At 40.9% G+C, this 14,568-nt stretch overlaps 1 protein-coding gene and 1 long non-coding RNA gene across 2 annotated transcripts in view; one reads left to right on the top strand and one right to left on the bottom strand.

Moving 5' to 3' along the window:
• Positions 1–5,446: 5,446 nt before the first annotated feature.
• Positions 5,447–7,697, top strand: LOC118353703 (uncharacterized). Its single transcript, XR_004813037.2, has 3 exons — positions 5,447–5,577; positions 5,692–5,774; positions 6,869–7,697. It is a non-coding gene; the product is annotated as an uncharacterized LOC118353703 (long non-coding RNA).
• Positions 5,470–14,568, bottom strand: part of LOC112649532 (proline-, glutamic acid- and leucine-rich protein 1-like) — a 40,884-nt gene continuing 31,785 nt past the window's right edge. The window contains exon 2 of the mRNA XM_049107653.1: positions 5,470–5,843. The gene's annotated coding sequence lies outside the window, so the exon portion shown is untranslated. The remainder of the gene's footprint in view (positions 5,844–14,568) is intronic.

Genomic DNA, 14,568 nt, shown 5'->3' with positions numbered 1-14,568 from the left:
AAAATAAAAAAATAAACAAGCTTTTTAAGAAATTTTAAGCTTATTTTTAAGCTTATAAACAATAAAAATGTATTTCTTTTTAAAATTCCAGTTAGTTAGGGGATCCCTGGGTGGCTCAGCGGTTTAGCGTCTGCCTTTGGCCCAGGGTGTGATCCTGGAGACTCGGGATCGAGTCCCACATCAGGCCCCCTGCATGGAACTTGCTTCTCCCTCTGCCTGTGTCTCTGCTTCTCTCTCTTTCTGTATCTCTCATGAATAAATAAAATCTTTAAAATAAATAAATAAAATTCCAGTTAGTAAAAAAAAGAAAAAAAAGAAAAAAAATCCAGTTAGTATACAGTGTTATATTACTTTAAGGTGTACAATATGGTGTTTGAACACCAATAAAAAATAAATTTATAAAAAATTTTAAAAAAATATTTATTCTTACAATATGGTGTTTGTATTCTTTGGTAAATATCAAGTAGTGAGATTACTAGATAATAGGGTAGACCTATTTTTAACTTTTTGAGGAACTTCTACACTGTTTTCCACAGTGGCTATATCAGTTTGCATTTACATCAACAGTGCAGGAGTGTTTCTTTTTCTCCACATCCTCACCAACACTTATTGTTTCTTGTGTTATTGGTTTTAGCCACTCTAACAGGTGTAAGGTGATATCTCATTGCAGTTTTGATTTGTATTTCCCTGATGGTAAGTGATGACGAACATCTTTGTATGTGTCTGTTGGCCTTCTATGTCTTCTTTGGAGAAATGTCTGTTCATGTCTTCTGCCCAATTGTAATTGGATTGTTTACTTTTTGGGTGTTGAGTTTAAGTTTGTTATATATTTTGGATACTAATATTTATCAGGTATGTTATTTTCAGATATTATTTCCCAGAAGAATCGTTCTTAGGGAGGATTGTTGTGTATAATCCTTAAATGGGTTCCATAAAGGTATGTCTGAATGAGATGATGGCTGGTAGCCGGTAGCTGATTATTTTCATGGGAGAGAGGTGGTCTTGAGTAACAGAATTTGTGTACTCAATATGTGCAGAGAAAATGAGATGTGTGGGAAAGAGGGTGGGTATGGTCAGGCGTGGGCAGCATTTCCAGAGCAAAGGGTAACACTGTTTCTGTACTTAGGCAACAAAGCATGACAGGGAATGAGGAAGGGAAAGAGGTATTCCTCTTTCAAATATTCCAAATTAAATTCCAAATATTTAATTTGGACTACCTGTAACATTTATAACATTTATTTTTTTATTATTTTTTTAAAGATTTTATTTATTTATTCATGAGAGACAGAGAGAGAGAGAGAGAGGCAGAGACAGGCAGAGGGGAGAAGCAGGCTCCATGCAGGGAGCCGGATGTGGGACTCGATCCCGGGTCTCCAGGATCAGGCCCTGGGCTGAAGGCAGTGCTAAACCGCTGAGCCACCAGGGCTGCCCCATTTATAACATTTAAAGGTTTCAGGGCAAGAGTTCAATTGGGGGCCTACCCACTATGTATAATTATCTGTGAAAGGTTTAAATCAATTAATAGACTGTTAAAAAATATCTTACCTACCATGAAAAATATACCTTTATACATTTGTATTAATCTGAATGGCCAGGTTCAAATTAGACTACTCAGTGTATTTTAATGTTTCTTTTTCTTATAAAGTTTATTGAAGGAATTTTAACACAGAGCTTTCAGTGACAGTTATATGTCAGGAAAGGTTGGGTGATACTCGAGATCACATATCCAGATGCCTAGAGTCTCCAGGGCTGCCAAGTGCAGTGTATTAGTTTTCTGTTGTCACATAACAAATAATCATATAGAGGATCTCTTTTCCCCCCTCCTCTCACTCTCTTACTCTCTCTGGACTCTATTGGTTAGAAGAAAGTCATTGCTATCCCTCCAAACTCAAGAACAGGGGATTATACAAAGAGTGTGAATACCAGAAAGTAGGAATTATTGGGGAGGTCAGCTTATGACCTGTCCACTATACTTAGACTCCTCTAAATTCTATTCCAGTGGTGTGGGGAGAATAGAGCCCCTCACCCTTGGCCTGTGCTCCTCATTCCAGGCTCCAGGTTCTAGGCCCCAGCCTCTCCTCCATTGCTCCTCCGTATACACTAGGCTCCATTCTTCCCCTCAATAGGCTTCATGTACATATGTGTGGATAATGTAGTCAACTTATCCTCTGTTCCCTGTATATAACCACCACCTCTTAGTTAACTTGCAGTCTGGATGTATACATACATTGGCAGTGAACAATCGAGCACAGATCCATTGAAGAAGAGCATGCAAGCTTCTTGGAGCTTGGGATTTAGGGTCACGTGAGGAGAAAATTCTGGGCACCAGATGAATGGAGCATGGCTCAAGGTGGGAGGCATGGTTTCTAAGTATGCATATCCCCTTAACCTCACACACTGGACTCCCAGCCATTTGCAGAATTGCAGACCACCAGGTAACCTTCCACAACTAAATTGTCTTCACTCTCACTCCATAATATGTAGCCACTATCCTAAGTAAGTAATTCTTATACATGACTTCCTGCATGTTACATATGCATGTATGATTCTTATGTATTCTTTTTACTACATGTATATTTACCTGTTATCGATTTAAGGCAATTAAAAAATGTTGATAAACTTTGCATAAATTCCATTATAAAGTTTGTATACTTTTGGCACTAGTTTTTCCCTTATTCATTTTTCCATTGCCACCACCCAATCCTTGCACTTGTAGGTCTTTTTCTGTGTCTCCACCCCTGAGAATTCTAGTCTCTTCTCCAGTCCAATTTTTATTGTCCTGTTCAATTTACCTAAAACAGTCTTAAGACAGTGAAGTAAGGCTGGTCATAACATAGATGAAGCTCAAACCAGTGGTTCTCAAACTTTAGTATGTTTCAGAATCATCAAAAAGACTTTTAAAACTATAATTCCTGGCCTATCTTCTAATTTCTAGTTCAGCAGGCCTGGAGTGGGGTCTGAGACTTTGCATTTCTAACAAGTTCCCAAATGATGTTAATACTACTGGTCTACATCAACCCTGTACCAGCTCAGCACCATCTGGTCAATTCAGGTAAGCTAGGCAATTTACCACGTTATTTCAATAAAATGCAATAGGGAGAGGCAAGACCCTCATCTCTCTTTATATAAATTGTTTACAACCTGATATTTTAATTATTTTGTGGCTGCATTAAAAGGGCTTAAAACATGGTTGAAAGTGATCTTTTTTTCAATGATTGTAAGGGGTAACAAAAGAGATTTAAAGATAAGTTTGGGTCAGTGTTATTTTTCCAGAAAATCTGAAGCTTATATATTTCAAGCAAACTTTTATTTTTATTCTGAACAAATACTGTCATATATCTCTGAAAGATATAAGAGCAAAGTAAAATATCAGTGGATGTTACATTTTGGGTGATGAACTTTGGAGCAAAACCAGTGTTGATAAAATTTCCCAGACTGCTGAAAATCAGAAAATCTGAAATCTGTGAAGAATAAATTCATTGTTTTTTCTTCATCCATGTCTTTCTATGCCTTGACACTCAAGAAAGAAAAAGAGAATATTAGCAATTGAACACAATTAACATACATCAATGACTTTCTAAATCTAATAGTAAATCCTATGTATGTCTGTTGTCTCAACAAGAGAAAACAATGCAATTTTCCTCTTGCAATCTAGACTCTTGGGTATCAGGCTGTTTATGCACCAGTTGATGTCTTCAATCATCTGATCACACCAACCTCATTTCCCACTTGTCAAACACCACAATTTTTTTTTTTTTTTTTGGTGGAGGGTGGGAGAAAACCATTTAGGGATATAAATAAGTCTTTCCACCTTAAAAGTCTTTGCTCTTTTCATAAACCATAATCTCTTAACCTCCCAGGCCTTTTGTGCATATCTATAAAAGGAGAGAGAAAAGAGGGAAATAAAAGAGTACACGAGATCTAAGTTAAATTAACAATTCAGTGATAACCAAAGCCTTACTCTATGTTTTATTTTGACTGTCACATGAAACACAAAAACTTAAAATTGAATGGTTAGGAATAAATCTTTATTTTTTAAAATATTTTATTTATTTATTCATAAGAGATACAGAGAGAGTGGCAGAAGGAGAAGCAGGCTCCCCGTGGGGAGCCCGATGTGGGACTCGATCCAAGGATCCCAGGAACATGCCTTGAGTGAAGGCAGATGCTCAACCACTGAGCCACCCAGGCATCCTGGAATCAATCTTTAAATGTGCTCCTACTTGATATTCATTTTTTTTACAACTTTTTAGGTAGCCACATTCTCCAAGGTATTATCTCATATTTAGTACAAAAGACCACATTTAAGCAGGCATGGATGATGAAGGCCCATCTAGTGTATTTTTCAGTCACTTTAGCCACTTGTTCTAGTAACTGCCTTCTAAACAAATATGATATCAACCACTGAGGGAGGTACTTGAAGGGATGAGCACTGGGTGTTATACTCTATGTTGGCAAATCAAACTCCAATAAAAAATATACACCCCCCAAAAAAAAACAACAAAATAAATATGATATCAACTACCAGGTCTGAAATATCCCACCTGTAGAAGTCTTACAGTTTCAGCTCAAAGAGTAGGTATGCCTATGACAAAAATACATTTCAGTATGTCCTCCACTGTATATGATTTAGTATATATGTAAATTTTTAACACTAAAATTGGTTTATATAAATAAATTTAAAACATTATTTAAGTTACTGAGAAAATGTAGGAATATAATATGTGTATGACAGGAATGGTTGGATGATACTCAACATGGATTCTCGCAGGCTGTGCTCTACTGATCTGGATCCTTTTCAGGCCCTCTGGTTTCTATTTTTTTAAAATTTTATTTATTTATTCATGAGACACACACAGAGAGAGAGAGAGAGAGAGAGACAGACAGACAGACACAGACAGAGGGAGAAGCAGGCTCCATGTAGGGAGCCTGACGTGGGACTTGATCCTGGGTCTCCAGGATCAACACCCTGGGCTGAAGGCGGTGCTAAACCGCTGAACCACCAGGGTTGCCCTGGTTTCCATTTTTATCCTTTATTTTCTCCTCCTCAGTTTCAGCTATTTCAGTGATGTATGTCAGGCATGGCTGGGTGATACACAAAACTACATACACATACCTGGGTTCTTAACAACTGCTCTCTTCTGGGTCCAGATCTTTTCCAGCCCTTTTGTCAGGTTTTTCATTTCTGATCACTTCTTTCTTTTCCTCACCTCCAGCTTCTCGAGCATCATCATCAGCACTTTCATAGTTATAATCTCTGGCTTTATTAGTGAAGAATAACACGGACTTCGGGACCAGAACTTCACGGAAAAAATAGCCCAACTTATAATCGGTGGCAACATCCATCTCTCTGCCCTCAGGAGAATCAGGAGGATAGAAGTAGATGAAGAAAGAATAGCCAGGCATCTTCCTGGTGATGGATGCAAAACTTTTGCGGCCCTCACCTCTCTGCAGCTTGCTAGTTTTCACGGTGACATCTTTCCCCTCTTTCCAGTAGATCTTATACCCTGTGCTACTGATAATTTCTGGCCCTTTGGAGAAGAAGGGATCAGAATCACCTGGGTCTGATCGCAGTTGGTAGGTTTTCGTCAGGACTTTGTTGAAAAAGTATTCATTTGACTTGATGATGAATTCTATGGTGAAGCTCATTGGTTCCTCGAATCCTGAAATTTTAATTTTTACATCTTCCAGGTGCTCTAGTACAAGCTCATCACTTTTTTGGATCATCCTGCTGAGGATCTTCACGTTTTAAAAAGCTGTCAACCAAAAGTGAGGTATGCCATTTGTGTGCCCTTCTCCCACAGGCTCTCTTTCCATATCTCCACATGTGCCTTCCTGAACACCTACTTGCCATTGACATTCACCTTCTGTGGGCTCGTGGATTGCATTGATGATCTAAGATCTCTTATCAAGCAGAGGTTGGTAGAAGGCAGCATACTTTTTCTCTAGATCGTGAAAGTCTCTGTAGAATTGAGCTTCTACTTGGGCATACTGGGCCTGAAGGTTTTTGAGAGCTTTCACCACTGCTTAATGGCTACAGGCAAATGCTGGGCACCTCTTGCTTTTGGGCTGGGTGCCCCAATGGGGGAAACAATGACCTGAGGACACAGCTGCAACTTGGTAGTTACAGTCCCTCTGGCTGCACAGGCCCCCAACTCATAGAATACCTCTGCATTGGGGACTTGCTTTCCCAGACCTTGGAATCCTCTGGTTCTCTGCCTTCTAGTATATAGCCCTTGGGCAATTTCCTTGGACAATTGGATGCAGTTTCTTTCTGACAGGTATTCACCCTTTCAGTTCTCTACTTTATCTACCAGGCCCTGACCCTCCTGAGGTGTGAGTACCTCTCCTAGATCTTCAGGTTTCCAGGGACCATGCCTTACCAACATGTGATCTGCATGGGGCCAAACCAAGTGGTGGTTATTATAATGTACAAGTTGTGGAATGGAACAGATACAGGAACTAAAACCATGCTGTGGGGAACTCATGGGTCCTATAAGGGTGATTTCAGCACCCTCTTCCTGTGCCTTCTTGTCTTCTCCTTCATCTTCATCTTCCTCCTGCTCACCATCATAGTCCTGTTCCTCTTCCTCTTCCACCACTTCCTTATTGCCTTCCTCCTGACCCTCCTCCTGTTCTGCTGCCTGGATAGCCCTGTCCTTAACTATGGGCTGGGAGGCCTCCTGCCCGGCCTCTTCTTCCTTAAGAGTTCTTGTAACTTTCTGGGAAGCCATAAAGGCCACAGGCCCTCAAATCCTATCTGATCCTTCTGTAGGATCTAGATAACTTGAAGAGTCTTGGTCATGGTCTGCTGCACTATCAGCTCTGTCTTGGCCTCCATGTGCTGGGTTTCATTCCTCTTTGGCAGACATAGCAATAAGGATGCTCCAGTCTATGTTTGGGCCTGAGTGCTGACCTGGTTGCTGTGATGACTTTGGTGAAGATGGCAACTACCAAGATGGCTGTTTCCTAGGAGAACCTATTGACTGAAGGGCCTGCCTACAGGCAGTGGGGTCAACAAAGAAGATGGATGCAGAGTGCACAACAGTCTTTAAAGGTGTGAAAGCCCTACCACAGAAAGGGCAGGAGGCCTGCTGGAGGAGGGGTCAACTAAGACTGCACTTGAGATGGCATTGGAAGGTGATAAAAATCAGGTGGGTAGATGAAAAGAAGCAGAACTTGGAAGGGTCAACAAAGGGCCCCTCTGTCATTGCAAGCTCTACATTCATTTACTGGGAAGTGAGAATTGATGTGCCTGGTGCCCCGTGAGTGATCAAAGCCCTTTGATTTTCGTCTCAAAATCCTCGTATATGAGACCATAGAGGTCTGGGTTATTTTTAAGCTCATGCAAATCCCATCCATTTAACGCCACTATTTTCAGAAAACTATAGAGCTCCAGTATGACTGTCTTCTGTGTCATTGGAACTGTGATACCCACCCCTACTCCCCATTTTTCATCTAGGGACAGCTCATGTCAGTAGAATGGAGCCTTAAAGAATTGTACAGCTCAGCAGTGTTAAAAATCTCCAAGAAGAGAGATAGAAAAAATTCTGGGGGATCCCTGGGTGGCGCAGCGGTTTGGCGCCTGCCTTTGGCCCAGGGCGCGATCCTGGAGACCCGGGTTCGAATCCCACATCGGGCTCCCGGTGCATGGAGCCTGCTTCTCCCTCTGCCTGTGTCTCTGCCTCTCTCTCTCTCTGTGTGACTATCATAAATAAATAAAAATTTAAAAAAAAGAAAAAATTCTGGACATACTAACATTATTAAAGCTGCCTTGATAAAGAGCATACAAAGTTAAAATGGATTCAGTCAGAATAGAGTTGAAGAAATATTAAAAAACAGGAGCAGGAAAGTGTTTACTAAATGCTGTTGTTTCACATCAAGCCTCTACAATAAAAATACAGAAAAGAGGACACATAATTACAGGCAACCATTAAAAGCTTAATGTTTTTTATCCCAGGCACCTTGCTGGGATAATCTGAGTAAACTAAGACTTTCTGTTGCATTCAGACATACTAACAAAGAAATCAAGTGCAAAAAGAATCCTTACAATGATGGATAAATTAAGCATTTTTTCATATTTATTCCGAAAAGCAAAATGTTGGTGTACCTGCGTGTCTTAATTGGTTGAGCATCCAACTCTTGGTTTTGGCTTCGGTCAAGATCAAAAGGTCATAAGTTCAAGCCCCACATCAGGCTCTGCTCTCGACACAGAGTCTGCTTGTCCCTCTCTTACTGCTCCCCTGCACCCGATACACATTCTTTCTCAAATAAATAAAATTTAAATATATTTTAAAAAAGAAAAGCAAATGACATATAACTAACGCTGAAAAATATTTTAGAAAAAAAATCATAGCAAATGAATTAAGAAACATCACATTCAGAAAATAACACTGAAAAATTCCTTTTTATCACCCCAATGCTCTTTCAATGTATTTAATTTTGTTCATGGTCCCACTTCAAGAGGGAGCATGGCAATGTCAAAAATCTTGATTTAAATTTTGAAGGGAATGTAGCAAAGTAACTAACCAGAAAAAAAAGGAAAAATCAATGGCACAAAGCACCTAATAGATTTGCCAAAGGTCACACAAATTACTGGCAGAGTCAAGTATCTAATCAAGATTTCCTGATGTCTAATTTGCATTTAAGACAGAATTGCTTATTTCCTATCCAACTTGGGGAGAAACATGAGAACTGAAGGTTAATTAACCAGAAGGCCAGTGGCCTTAATTGAGGGAATCTGAAAGGACCAGGCCAAGTTGTCACGAGCATGCCCCTTCCACCGTTGATTGAAAGCATTTTCAGGGACTGAGAAAGAAGTCCCATAGTTCGAGGAAACAAAAGGCTCAAAGTATGGCTTGGAGAAAAGGGTAAATGTGAAGTGGATCCATAACATGTAATATATTGACTACAAACTGTGTAGTTTAAAGAATCAGAAGGGATCACAGTGGGTGGGCTCCTATCAAGAAAGAAGGGAGTACTTAAGGTAGACATCAGAGGCTAGGCAGCAGACTCCTAATTGGATAGGACAAACTTCACTTCGCCTCTTCAGTATGCCCTTGCCTTCTCAGAGTATCCTTGATTCTCTCATAGAAGGAAATTATAATAGAGATTTGACTTTGCACTACTGTAAAAACTGATAAAAAATTCTTGATTCAGCGTCTCTTTGGAGTCTGATGCTGATCCTCAACTCACTGGACACATGGTTAGGAAGCAAGAATGAAAAAGAGCTGGGAAATGTAGGGAAAACTGAAACATGCAAATAAGATGGAACCTGTATCTTTTCTCCCATTGAACTCCAGGTCAGATTTTATCTCTTTTTAAGCCTAAAAATTTGTTCCATGAGTGACATGCAGGAGAAATGGAACTCCTCCCGCAAAATCTCCGTTAATCCTGGCCCAGAAATGGGAGAACCTTGGAGGGGTATGACTCTGGTAGCTGAAACTATGAACCTTGTTACAGTCATTGCCAACAAGTGAAGCAGCAGATGCACAAAAAAGTGAGTGATGCACAGCAGAGCTTCTGATATACACCATCCTTTCAAGAGTGAAACGTGGCTACTGTTTCATTTTTGCTTTCCAGATCTTAGGCAAAATTTTACCGTGGCCAATCTTAACTGAAAACATGCAAAATAAAAGATTCTGGGAAATGTAGTTTCACTTAACCTAGTTGATGCTACCCAGAGCTTTCATAGTCCAGCCTTTGTCAACTTGGCACCCATACACACTACCAACAAAAGAAAATAAAAAATCCATGCTTCTGCCTCTCATGATGCAAGTAACCCACATACAACTGAGAACATACTCACCTTCTTCATAAAAGATGATACAAGATTATTTTATCTACCTAAGATAATGCTCATTCTTCCTCTATGTTCCCTTGAACATCCAGTAACTTGTCCACTGAAATAAAAATTAACCATAATTAACAAATCACATGTAAATAAAAAAGAATAGGGGTAAAGGAGGGTAGAAGAAAATGGTTTAGCATAAATACAGATATATAGGTATCATTATAAGGAAGAAATATTCATAACTATTATAGTCCTATGTTTTCAATCTGCTCTAGTGGTCATAGCTGATATTTTCAACTATCTTCTTCCACTCCTCATTATATATTCTCACTGGTCTCAGTAAGCCCCTTATATTTAGGTAGTCAATGTTTCTTGGTTGTTGGAGCAAACAAATTCTTCATTCCTGGATGATCTGGACCATTAGCCCTCCTGTTAGTGTTGATTGATGTAGTTTTCCATTGACTTTATTAACAGAACATGGGAGTACTTTGAGGGTTAGGGTTAGGGAAACTTCTACATTACAAACTACCATTTTGAGAGGGAGGGGCAAGATGGCGAAAGAGTAGGGTCCCCAAGTCACCTGTCCCCACCAAATTACCTAGATAACCTTCAAATCATCCTGAAAATCTACGAATTCGGCCTGAGATTTAAAGAGAAAACAGCTGGAATGCTACAGTGAGAAGAGTTCATGCTTCTATCAAGGTAGGAAGATGGGGAAAAAGAAATAAAGAAACAAAAGGCATCCAAGGGGGAGGGGCCCCACAAGGAGCCTGGCTAAGGCCAGGGCGAGTGCCCCCAGGACAGGAGAGCTCCGTCCTGGAGAAGCAGGGGCTTCACCAATCTTCCCGGACAGAAAGGGGCTCACAGGGAGTAAGAGCAGGACTGCAGGAGGGCGGGGATTCCCTCAGGCTCCCTGGGACACTAACAGACACCTGAGCCCCAGGGAGAGAGCGCCAAGCTCCCTAAAGGGCTGCAGCGTGTGCCCGGCTTGACCCGGGAGCAGCTCGGAGGGGCTCAGGCGGCAACTCCGCGGAGAGGGGGCTGCCCAGCCGGGGGTTCGAATCCAACAGCCCAGGCCCGGGAGCACAGGGCTCCGGGGACACAGCCCAGGATCCGACCTCCCCCTGGGACAGGCAGAGGCCAGGAGGGCCCAGGACAGCAAGAACGCTCCTGCCTCAAGCTGAGCAGATCAGCGGCCCCGTCCCCAGAGCCTCCAGCCCCTGCAGACTGAGAGCTCCTTGGTTACTGCGGGAGCTGAATCCAGGGCTCCAGAGCCGGCCGCCGCTACTGTGGTTGTTCCTCCTGGGGCCTCACGGGGTAAACAACCCCCACTGAGCCCTGCACCAGGCAGGGGGCAGAGCAACTCCCCCAAGTGCTAACACCTGAAAATCAGCACAACAGGCCCCTCCCGCAGAAGACCAGCTAGACTGACAAGTTCCAGGGGAAGTCAAGGGACTTAAAGTATAGAGAATCAGAAGATACTCCCCCGTGTTTTTTTTTTCTTTTTGATTTCTGTTTGCTTCCCCCACCCTTTTTTCTTTCTCTTTCTCTTCTCTTTTTTCTTTTTTCTTCCTTTTTTCCTTTTTCTTTTTCTCTTTTCTGTCCTTCTTTCTCTCCTCTCTTTTTCTCCTTTTCCCAATACAATTTGTTTTTAGCCACTCTGCACTGAGCAAAATGACTAGAAGGAAACCCTCACCTCAAAAGAAAGAATCAGAAACAGTCTTCTCTCCCATAGAGTTACAAAATCTGGATTAATATTCAATGTCAGAAAGCCAATTCAGAAGCACTATTATAAAGCTACTGGTGGCCGTAGAAAAAAGCATAAAGGACTCAAGAGACTACAAGACTGCAGAATTTAGATCTAATCAGGCAGAAATTAAAAATCAATCGAATGAGATGCAATCCAAGCTAGAAGTCCTAACGACGAGGGTTAACGAGGTGGAAGAACGAGTGAGTGACATAGAAGACAAGTTGATGGCAAAGAGGGAAACTAAGAAAAAAGAGGCAAACAATTAAAAGACCATGAGGATAGATTAAGGGAAATAAATGGCAGCCTGAGGAAGAACAGCCTACATTTATCTAGGGTTCCCGAGGGCACCGAAATGGACAGAGGTCCAGAATATGTATTTGAACAAATCATTGCTGAAAACTTTCCTAATCTGGGAAGGGAAACAGGCATTCAGATCCAGGAAATAAAGAGACCCCGCCCCTAAAATCAATAAACACCATTCAACACCTCAACATTTGATAGTTAAGCTAGCAAATTCCAAAGATAAAGGGAAGATCCTTAAAGCAGCAAGAGACAAGAAATCCCTGACTTTTATGGGGAGGAGTATTAGGGTAACAGCAGACCTCTCCACAGAGACCTGGCAGGCCAGAAATGGCTGGCAGGATACATTCAGGGTCCTAAATGAGAAAAACATGCAACCAAGAAGACTTTATCCAGCAAGGCTCTCATTCAGAATGGAAGGAGAGATATAGAGCTTCCAAGACAGGCAGGAACTGAAAGAATATGTGACCTCCAAAGCAGCTCTGCAAGAACTTTTAAGGGGGACTCTCAAAATTCCCCTTTAAGAAGAAGTCCAATGGAACAATCCACAAAAACAAGGACTGAATAGATAACATGATGACACTAAACTCATATCTTTCAATAGTAACTCTGAACGTGAACAGGCTTAATGACCCCATCAAAAGGCGCAGGGTGTCAGACTGGATAAAAAAGCAGGACCCATCTATTTGCTGTCTACAAGAGACTCATTTTAGACAGAAGGACACCTCCAGCCTGAAAATACAAGGTTGGAGAACCATTTACCATTCAAATGGTCCTCAAAAGAAAGCAGGAGTAGCCATCCTTATATCAGAAAAACTAATATTTACCCCGAAGACTGTAGTGAGAGATGAGGAGGGACAATATATCATATTTAGGGGATCTATCCAACAAGAGGACTTAACAATCCTCAATATATAGGCCCCGAATGTGGGAGCTGCCAAATATATAAATCAATTAATAACCAAAGTTAAGACATACTTAGATAAGAATACACTTATACTTGGTGACTTCAATCTAGCGCTTTCTACACTCGATAGGTCTTCTAAACACAACATCTCCAAAGAAATGAGAGCTTTAAATGATACACGGGACCAAATGGATTTCACAGATATCTACAGAACTTTCCATCCAAACTCAACTGAATACACATTCTTCTCAAGTGCACATGGAACTTTCTCCAGAATAGACCATATACTGGGTCACAAATCGGGTCTGAACCAATACCAAAAGATTGGGATCGTCTCCTGCATATTCTCAGACCATAATGCCTTGAAATTAGAAATAAATCACAACAAGAATTTTGGAAGGACTTCAAACATGTGGAGGTTAAGGACCATCCTGCTAAAATATGAAAGGGTCAACCAGGAAATTAAGGAAGAATTAAAAAGATTCATGGAAACTAATGAGAATGAAGAAACAACCATTCAAAATCTTTGGGATGCAGCAAAAGCAGTCCTGAGGGGAAAATACATCGCAATACAAGCATCCATCCAAAAACTGGAAAGAACTCAAATACCAAAGCTAACCTTACACCTAAAGGAGCTAGAGAAAAAACAGCAAATAGATCCTACACCCAGCAGAAGAAGAGAGTTAATAAAGATTTGAGCAGAACTCAACGAAATCGAGACCAGAAGAACTGTGGAACAGATCAACAGAACCAGGAGTTGGTTCTTTGAAAGAATTAATAAGATAGATAAACCATTAGCCAGCCTTATTAAAAAGAAGAGAGGGAAGACTCAAATTAATAAAATCATGAATGAGAAAAGAGAGATCACTACCAACACCAAGGAAATACAAACGATTTTAAAACCATATTATGAACAGCTATACGCCAATAAATTAGGCAATCTAGAAGAAATGGACGCATTCCTGGAAAGCCACAAACTACCAAAACTGGAACAGGAAGAAATAGAAAACCTGAACAGGCCAATAACCAGGGAGGATATTGAAGCAGTCATCAAAAACCTCCCAAGACACAAGAGTCCAGGGCCAGATGGCTTCCCAGGGGAATTCTATCAAACGTTTAAAGAAGAAACCATACCTATTCTACTAAAGCTGTTTGGAAAGATAGAAAAAGATGGAGTCCTTCCAAATTCGTTCTATGAGGCCAGCATCACCTTAATTCCAAAACCAGACAAAGACCCCACCAAAAAGGAGAATTACAGACCAATATCCCTGATGAACATGGATGCAAAAATTCTCAACAAGATACTAGCCAATAGGATCCAACAATACATTAAGAAAATTTTTCACCATGACAAAGTAGGATTTATTCCCGGGACACAAGGCTGGTTCAACACTCGTAAAACTCTCAGTGTGATTCATCATGTCAGCAAGAGAAAAACCAAGAACCATATGATCCTCTCATTAGATGCAGAGAAAGCATTTGACAAAATACAGCATCCATTCCTGATCAAAACTCTTCAGAGTGTAGGGATAGAGGGAACATTCCTCAACATCTTAAAAGCCATCTACCAAAAGCCCACAGCAAATATCATTCTCAATGGGGAAGTACTGGGAGCCTTTCCCCTAAGATCAGGAACAAGACAGGGAAGTCCACTCTCACCACTGCTATTCAACATAGTACTGGAAGTCCTAGCTTCAGCAATCAGACAACAAAAAGACATGAAAGGCATTCAAATTGGCAAAGAGGAAGTCAAACTCTCCCTCTTCGCCGATGACATGATACTCTACATAGAAAACCCAAAAGCCTCCACCCCAAGAT

This window comes from Canis lupus, chromosome X (assembly GCF_003254725.2).
Source record: "Canis lupus dingo isolate Sandy chromosome X, ASM325472v2, whole genome shotgun sequence".
NCBI lineage: Eukaryota > Metazoa > Chordata > Mammalia > Carnivora > Canidae > Canis > Canis lupus.
This window is presented reverse-complemented; position numbering and strand designations above follow the sequence as displayed.